Below are 9,864 nucleotides of genomic sequence, written 5' to 3'. Positions count from 1 at the left end.
TAAATGTTTGAATACAGTTAATTGAATTTATTTAAAGAAAGAGCATTGTTACATTAAAAAAAAAATGAACATTAAAAAAAAAAAAAAAAAAGTAATTTATGTTTAGGTTTTTTCCTCCTGCTGAAAACAAACCATACACAAAACCGACATCAAAACCTACCAATACACCTAAACATCATGTTAAATAAACGATACAAAATAAGTAACACTGCAAGAAGATTTAGTCAGATTTCCTTGCACTTCCAATCACTTAAAATCATTTAAAATTCCATCACAATCAACACAAAACACAACAAAAACCAAAAAAAACCAAAAACACAGCATCCAACAACAGCAACCTCCAATCATATGGTTATTGACATTTGTAAATGCTGCAAATAAAGATGTCACTGTCGCTGCTTCAGAGTTCCTGCTGCTGGTGTGAATATAACCAGGAGAATGGCCCGAGATCTATATGGTGCGAGATCTAGGGTTGAGTAGATTTGCTCAGGAAAAGCAGCTCAAAGGCTATGATTAGTTTGACCATTATTTATAACTTTAGAGACACTGAAACTTCACAAGGACCCTTAAACGGTTACTCCACCCCAAAGTGAAAATTTTGTCATTAATCACTTACCCCCATGTCGTTCCTAACACGTAACAGCTTTGTTCGTCTTTGGAACACAATTTAAGATATTTTGTTTGAAAACCGGGAGGCTTGTGACTGTCCCATAGACTGCCAAGTAACTAACACTGTCAAGGTCCATAAAAGTATGAAAGACATCGTCGGAATACTCCATCTGACATCAGTGATTCAATCTGAATTTTATGAAGCGACGAGAATACTTTTTGTACATGAAGAAAACTTAAATAACGACTTTATTCAACAAATTGTCTCCTCTGTGTCCCTCCACATCACCATAGCCCATTAAAAAAAACCTGACCAGAACAAAAATAAAAATCTAAATAAAAAAATACAAAAAAGACTAGACCAAATACAAAATCAAAAGACAAAAAAAAAAAAAAAAATTAGGATCTGCACACTGTTATGCTCCCTTTATTTCAAAAAGTTAAAAATAGCAACGTTACGGTCAAGCATAGGTAAGCTTAGGTAATTGTTCATTAAGTACTCACAGATTCAAACAGTTTCAATTAATGATACCTGTTAACAATCAAAATCAATCAAGTGAGCAGCTATAGTATATCACATTAAAACAACACCTCAAAACATCGTAAAACAACACCCAAACACATCCCCCATCTTTTTACAATCACTTTTCAAGTCCTAGAACCGATCAATGCATAACCATATAAAATACATTTAAGTACAAAACGAGACCATATCAACAAAATTCACTCTTAAATACAAAAGATATCAATTAGAAACGTGAATTAAAGTCAAGTTCTAAATTCAAGCCCTTAGGGGAAAGAGTATTAAGTGTGTAAATATAGTAAGCTTCTCTTATTAATAAGATATTGTTGACATCGCCACCTCTCCCAGGTACTTTAACATGTTCAATTCCAATATACCTAATTGAATAAAAAAAATGTCAAAAAGCACCTGAATTTATACTGCTCCTGGGTTTTTTTGATCATTTGTGTGTATACAGCTTAGATGTTCTGCAATCCCAGTTTTTAAAGCACGTTGTGTCTTTCCTATATACGCCAACCCGCATGGACATTTTATCATATAAATAACATTTTTAGTAGTACAAGTGATGACACCCTTAATTTTAAACTCCCTTCCTGAATGAGGATGAGAGAAGACATTTGTTTTTATAGTGAAATTACACTGGGCACAACGACCACCACTATAATTACCCGAAGAGATAGATAAAAAATGAGTGGGTCGTTCAGGTAAACTAACATCAGCTCTTACAAGATGATCACCTGTATTAGGATAGCGTTTATACACAAACCTTGGTGTTTTTTTCAAAGATATCGCTAAGGGGTTGATCAGATTTGAAGATATACCAGTGTTTATGATCTTTTTTATATCTGAACAAATAGGAGAATATTGAACAGTACATACAATGGATTTTTTTATTTAGAGAGGTCTCTTGACTTTCATTTCCAAATCTCCTAACTGCAGACTGTATCCAATCTTCATTGTAACCTCGCTCCCTAAATCTGTTAACCAGATCAGTACTTTGTTGTGTATATGTCTGTTCAGTACTACAAATTCGACGTATCCGGTTAAATTGACTAATGGGCAAGCTACGTTTCAAAGTTGTAGTATTTTAGCTGTGTCCATGCAGAAGTGTGTTACGATCAGTGGGTTTTCAATAAAGATCTGTGATTATTTTATTGCCATTCCTAATAATACGAATGTCCAAAAAACAACACATGAATCATCATAATTCACTGTAAAGCGTAAGTGTTCATAATTAGTGTTAAGAAAACTGTGGAATTGTAGCAGTTGATTTTCAGTACCTAAACATAAAAATATCATCAATATACCTTCGCCAAATTACAATATTTGAAAGAAAGGGATTTTTTAGACCATTAAATATGAATTTCTGTTCAAAGAGGCCCACATACAAGTTCGCATAATTTGTGGCCATGGTGCTGCCCATGGCAGTACCCTTAATCTGAAGAAATCATCTTTGTATCTTAATTTTTTTTTGTCAACACCATTTTAGCTAATGTTTTAATGCAATCAACACGGGTTTTTGTTTTGATGTGGGTCTCTAAGAAAGACTTCTATTGCCTCTATCCCTCCTTCATGTGGAATGTTGGTGTATAAAGACTCAACATCGAATTTTACAAACAATATTTCATCAGGTAAATCAATGGTTTTTAAGATTTTTATCATATCGATAGAGTCTTTTACAAAAGAAGGCAATGTAGATACAACTGGCTTTAAGAAAAAAAATCCACAAATGTTGACATTTTCTCAGTAAGAGACCCGATTCCAGATATAATCGGTCTTCCTGGAGGATTAGTAAGGTCTTTATGTATTTTGGGAAGTATATAAATGACTGGTGTAACTGGATAATCATCCTTCATAAAACTAAACTCCTGTTTTGTAATCTCACCAACATCCACCAACTGTTGAAGGTATTCCTGAATTTCAGTCTCAAAAACAATGGTGGGGTCAGTACTCAGTTTCTTATAAAAGACATCATCACTTAATTGTCTTTCCACTTCTGGGTCATAGTTAGTAAAATTCATTATAATTCAGAATCTGAGCTGAACGCAAACTGTGTACGCTATTCTGTGTCAGCCCCGACACAAAGATATGTTTACCATGTGTATTTATGTTTTGATTTGAATGAAAGCGTACGCTGCTTGCGTTCAGTGGATATTCTCCAAAAATGGCGCTACGGAGATGCGGAGAAACACAGAGGAAACGAATTGTTTAATAAAGTTGTTATTTTTGTTTTATTCGCATACAAAAAGTATTCTCATCGCTTCATAAGGTTACGGTTGAACCGCAGATGGACTATTCTGACGATGTCTTTCATACTTTTCTGGACCTTGACAGTGGTATTTATTTGGCAGTCAATGGGACAGTCTCAAGCCTCCCGATTTTCATCCAAAATATCTTAAATTAATTTATTCAATTAAACAAACCACAGCAGATGAAAAGATTCTTTCACTCAGTCATATCATGGTAGTGATAAAGCATCTAAATCTGATCTTATTATCTGAAAGAGAATATTTTGAGAAATGTCTCAGTATTGTTTTTGTCCAAATAACAATCGTCTCTTTTTGTCTATTGTCTGTGATGAGAATGAATATACAGTGGCATGAGAAAGTTTGCAGAATCTGTGAAAATGTGAATAATTAAAAAAAAATAAGAGAGATCATAGAAAATGCATGTTATTTATTATTTAGTACTATCCTGAGTAAGATATTTTACATAAAAGATGTTTACATTTAGTCCACAAGACAAAAAAATAGCTGAAATTATTAAATTAACCCCCTTCAAAAGTTTGTGAACCCTCGGTTCTTAACCCAGTGTGTGGTCACCTGATGATCTACGGCTGTTTTTTTGTTTTGTGATGATTGTTCATGAGTCTCTTGTTTGTTCTGAACAGTTAAACTGAAAATCCTCCAGCTCCTGCAGATTCTTCAGTTTTCCAGCATCTTCTGCATATTTGAACCCTTTCCAGCAGTGACTGTATGATTTTGAGATCCATCTTTTCACACTGAGGACAACTGAGGGACTCAAACACAACTATTACAAAAGTTTCAGACATTCACTGATGCTCCTGAAGAAAACACGATGCATTAAGAGCTGGGGTTGAAAACTTTTGAACAGAATGAAGATGACTCGTGCTTATTTGTTAAAGTTACTGTATAATTAAAGTTTATGTACTTTTAAGTACTATTAAGTTGTAAAGAATATCTGCAGTGATTTTTGTAAAGTTTATGATACTTTTTGGAGTAAAAAAGGTTGAGAACCTCTGGCTTAGACACATGTTTCAGATGCTGAGAACGCTAGCCTAACATATAAGTGTAGTGACATTTTTAATAAAGTACCTCTGGATGATCGAGTTTTAGATTATTGAATTTGGGGGGGCTTGGAGTAAACAAGGATGACCTCTGACCTACTTTCTCTACGATCTGAATTTCTGCGTATCGAGTTTTAGATTATTGAATTTGATGTTCCGAATTTCCTTTTCATCCTGAAAACTTGAAGCTGTATTTTTAAAAACTGGATATTTGCAGTCTAAGATTTCAGAACAAAAAAAATACTGTTTGAAAATACATGTCTATAAAACTCTGCCAAAAAAACATTCAGCTGTGTTCAATTTAAAATGTTTAATGTTCAAGTTAAAAAAAAAAAATCAAATTCAGAACTATGTTATATGCCAAATAATATTCATTTTTTTAAAATTACACTTGTCAATAATTTAAATGTACACAATATAAATTCACTTAGTTTTGTCATATTATAAGCTCTATATAATAAGCATTTTAACAATGTGGAGTGACAAATGAAGTTGAAAAAGTACAAGACTATTTTCCTTGAATGTCATGAAATCACATGTTGAATAATATGAGCTTTAAGAGTTTAAAATTGTCATTTACACTTTTTAACACTAATTATTTAACAAGCTGTAAAACAAATGAACAATTAAATGAATGTTTAACAATTAAATGCATGACAATAAAAACAGCAGAATACAGAAGAACACAAACGCTGGAAAGGGCCGGAGCTACATAAGATAAATAATGACAATTATTTATTCACTGTGGGATCTTCTGAATTGAAAGGCCATTATGATAATAATATCTATTCTGATTCATCAACACAGTTTCATTGATGATCCTTCATAAACCCAAAACCCAGGATAGAGCGTCTGAGTGAATGTGGTCTGGACTGTGTGGATGAGGCTCATTGTGTCAGAGACGCTGTAGAAGGACAGAGTTCCTGCACTGTGATCCACAAACACTCCTATTCTACTGCTGACGGACTTCACAGAGAGATCAGTCTCTATGTTATTGTGTAAGAATGAGTATCTGTCAGGAGAGCAGATCAAATTCCAGGACTGATCATTATATCCAAACAAACACTCACTACCCGGTCCCTTCCTGCTGATGTTCTTATATGACACTGATATAAACACATCTCTATCTCCACTCCACTCCAGCTCCCAGTAACAGCGTCCACACACACTCTCTCTACACAACACCTGACACCACACATCAAATCTGTCTGGATGATCAGGATACGACTGATCTGTGTCAGTGAATGTAATCACTCTGTTGTTCTCAGACAGACGGAGTCGTTTATTCACTGTGTTCAGATCCAGAGTGAGCTGACGGGAATCTGATGGAGATAAAACACATCAGAATCAGGAATTATGAATTATGAATCTGTTTGATGTTTTCATGTAGCTGAACTCTTCATGTTCAGTGTATCATCAGTGTCTCAGTACAGATGAGCAGATATCTGTGCACATCATCATTCACATCATCAGTTATAAAACTCTTCTTTCTCCTTCTACAGGAAGAACATGAACACACTCAGTGAGTTTTTCTGCTGGTTTTCTTACTGACTTACATTGTAGGAAGTCCTTCCTGGTTCTGGGAACAATGTTGGTGAGTGTGACTGTGGAAATCAACAGACATGAACGTGAGATTCTCATGATCCTGTATCTATTCCTAACACATTTCTAATATGATGTTCTCCATGATATGAGATGATGATGGACTGGTTTCTGAGAGCAGATGAATCTCCAGGACTTTACCTCTGTCTGAGATCTTCTTGAGCTCCTCTTTGCAGAAATCCTCCAGTTTGTCTCTAAGCTGATGGACAGATTCTCTCAGAGCATCAGATGAGAAGAGAGAACTGAAGAGATCATCATTTCCGTCTGTAGATTCAGGAGGTGCTGAGAGAGACTGGAAACTCTACAGAAAACAGGGAAACACTTTAGATTACAGCCGCGATTTACAGTGAAAGTAAACAGAATTTACAGTGTAATTTTTTGTAATTACAGTGTACCTATAGAGTACCTCGGTGAAAATAACAATAAAAGTTTGGCAAAGTTTGGGGAATAACAGGGTTACAACATGGAGAATTACAAATGATTTATACTGAAAGTATTTTGAAAATAAGGGATACCTATTCTAATATTACGTGGTATGTATGATCAATATAAGTGGTCTTATGACCTCAACACTTAAAGTAATATAAGGATTGAGGACGATTGCCTTTATCATTGATCTCACCAGCCATACTCTCTGTTTCAAGTCTGTTCAATAAACCTCATCATATCACTAACCTCCCGTCTATCCCCTGATTTGTGACACATGTGAACTGAAAGTTTAATAACATTTGTAAGCGTTTGAATCTACATCAAATAACGATCTGTTAATTATTTGGTAATGTTTGATAAAGTCATTAGTTAACGTTAAAGAAGCACACATATCTCATATTTCTAGATATGTGAATATATATTAAGTAATGATTAGTTAAAAAAAAAAATATAATGTTTGTTAATGATTTATTATTGAAAGTTATTATAAAGTGTTATTTAGAAGTCAAAACTAAAAAAAAAAAAAAAAAAAAAAAATGTAAATGTTTGCATACAATTTTTTAAATTTGAATGTTGATTATTATAGTTAAAAATAAATAGCAATTGAATTTAAGTTTGGGCTCTGTTGTTAATTGTAACCTTATAGTAAAGTAAAGAGCTCGCTATAGTTGTAGAGCAGAAACTGAGGCAGATTATTTTACATTCCATCTCCATTATCACAAAACCCAAGACACAAATTAAAAACATCTCCAATCACAGCATCCTCCATTAATCAGTTATCGACGTTTGTAAATGCTGCAAATAAAGACATCGCTGCTTCAGAGTTCCTGCTGCTGGTGTGAATTTGTGGGGAAGTCGTGGCCTAATGGTTAGAGAGTTTGACTCCTAACCCGAAGGTTGTGGGTTCGAGTCTCGGGCCGGCAATACCACGACTGAGGTGTCCTTGAGCAAGACACCGAACCCCCAACTGCTCCCCGGACACCGCAGCATAAATGATACACACTGCTCCGGGTGTGTGTTCACTGCTATGTAATAAATTCACTATTATGTAATAAATCGAAGGAAAAATGAGGAAAAAAGCTGAAATGTTAGTGAAGTTTTGAACTGTTGGTGGCGCTAGTGGTGTTTGACAGCTAAATATATCTTCCAGAAGAAAGAGCTGAGAGGAATGATTCATAAGAGATTTCTAGTTTGTAAGCGGCGTCTCTTTCAGAAGATGATCAGATGAGAGTCTGACTGATGATTATATAATAACACACTCATGAACTGTTTCTCTGTGAGTCTCTGTCACAGCAGGATCTCCTCAAGTCCACTCTGACCCTGTTCTTCTAGATCTGTGTTACCTGCAGGAACTGGATGTGATCCTGTGTGTGTGAAAGCTGCTCCAGCTCAGCGTCTCTCCTCCTCAGATCATTGATCTCCTGCTCCAGTCGCTCCAGTCGTTCTTCAGCTCGACTCACTGCAGTCTTTTCCTGATCTCTGATCAGTCGTATCAGCTCAGAGCGGCTTCTCTCAATGGAGCCGATGAGCTCAGTAAAGATCCTCTCACTGTCCTCCACTGCTGTCTGTGCAGAGCGCTGTTAGGACACACAGTGATTCAGCTTCAGTGAGTCTGAACTGAGACGGAGACAAACTTCTCTTCTTCTCCAGACTCACCTTATGAGACTCCACAGTCTCTCTCAGCTGCTGGAGATCTTTCTCTCTCTGCTGGATTCTCTGCTGGAGCGTCTTCTGCGTCTCCTTCAGCTGCTTCTGCAGGACAAACAGATGATAGTGAATCTCACAGAAAACTACTGCCACTAAATCATCATGAACATAAAACTCCAGAAAAGGGTGAGGCAGTTTAAACACAACTCAATAAACAATGACTGTAGGTTCAAACTCCAGAAGTGATGATCTGTTACAATCATCTTACATGAATCAACATGAAGATTAAAGCACATTTCACAGAGCAATTCCAAGCATTAGAAAAGTTAAACTAACACAGGCGTAGAGCTTCACACTGACAGTGTTTCTTCTGTGTAGTATAGTTTGCTTTATTCCTGACAGATGTTTATTTTGTCAAAGAAAGGGTGAATAGTTGATTTCATTATTTTATGTAGCTTAAGGCCTATTTTTTTAAGAAAGTGTTGATAAAGGTTTATGGTGTATTTTCATGAAAAAGTGAAGCTCTTCTTGCAGCTGCTGTTCATTTCCTCTGTCATCTGTCCTGCAAATGATACAATCTCATTATATGGTGCAGATATAAACACATATGACACAAATGTCCAATATTTCATCAGTGTCTAGTGTTAAATACCTGTTTCTCTGTCCTCTGGTCTGCAGCTGATACAATGTCATGGTTTTTATGTTCAATAATCGTACACAGCATACATATACACTTCTGATCAGTGCGACAGAAAACCTCGAGGAGCTTCTCATGTTTCTGGCAGATCATCTCCTGCAGTCGTCCAGTGGCTTCAGTCACTTTGTTTGGTTTACGTGAATGATACTCCTCGTGACGCTCAAAATGAGTTTGACAGTAAGACTCCAGACACACCAGACAGGACTTGATGGCTTTGTATTTTCTTCCAGTACAGACGTCACACTGCACATCTCCAGCTCCAGCGTCACAGTCAGCAGAGAGTCTGGTCTTCTCAGTTTCTCCACCACTTCAGCCAGCATGGTGTTTCTAGCTAAAGCAGGTCTTGGACTGAAGGTCTGTCTGCACTGAGGACAGCTGTAGACTCTTTCTTCCTCCTGATCCCAGCATCTGTAATACAGATCTTACAGTAACTGTGTCCACAGGGAATGGCCACTGGATCCTTCAGGAGATCCAGACACACTGAACACAAGAACTCATCCTGAAAAACTCTGGCTTCTGCCATTTTACTGCATGAACACAGAGACACAAACACACAACAGCTCAACTACACTTCAGTTTCTCTTTCCCTGAACTCATGTGATTCTGTTTCCTGGTTCTGTGTTTGAGTGACGTGTGTAAAACAGGTGTGTCTGTCAGTCTGTAAAGCAGGTTCCTCATTCCTGCTGAGTTTAGTTTCAACACACCTGACTGTTATTAAAGAACTTGACTTGGAAAAGTGATTCTCCTAGAATAGAAATTGGGAACCCTGGTAATTACAGCATTTTTTTTCAATTGCTAACAAGCATTTACCAATACTTAAAGTACTTCTTCTAAACTCTTAACACAGCAACACAACTACATCACACAATTAGCCTAATAGTTAATTTTCTGGCCAAAACCACATTTTGTTAAATAAATACAAACTCTACATTTCAAAATGCTGAATACCTTTTTCTACATATACTAACTCTATCAAAACACAGTGAACACAATTCAAAATCGAGTCATTTGGACAAAACATTAGCACTACTTTTCTATCCATTAAGGAAA

At 36.1% G+C, this 9,864-nt stretch overlaps 1 long non-coding RNA gene and 1 pseudogene across 1 annotated transcript; both read right to left on the bottom strand.

Moving 5' to 3' along the window:
* Nucleotides 1–5,152: 5,152 nt before the first annotated feature.
* Nucleotides 5,153–6,048, bottom strand: LOC122136283. Its single transcript, XR_006154069.1, has 2 exons — nt 5,996–6,048; nt 5,153–5,761 (listed from the first exon to the last, which is right to left on the bottom strand). It is a non-coding gene; the product is annotated as an uncharacterized LOC122136283 (long non-coding RNA).
* Nucleotides 6,049–6,309: 261 nt separating this feature from the next.
* On the bottom strand, nt 6,310–9,552 carry LOC109080035 (annotated as a pseudogene).
* Nucleotides 9,553–9,864: the final 312 nt, after the last annotated feature.

The sequence above is a fragment of the Cyprinus carpio genome, chromosome B2 (assembly GCF_018340385.1).
Source record: "Cyprinus carpio isolate SPL01 chromosome B2, ASM1834038v1, whole genome shotgun sequence".
Taxonomy (NCBI): domain Eukaryota; kingdom Metazoa; phylum Chordata; class Actinopteri; order Cypriniformes; family Cyprinidae; genus Cyprinus; species Cyprinus carpio.
Note: the sequence above shows the minus strand (reverse complement) of the source record. Positions and strands in the feature narration are given on the sequence as shown.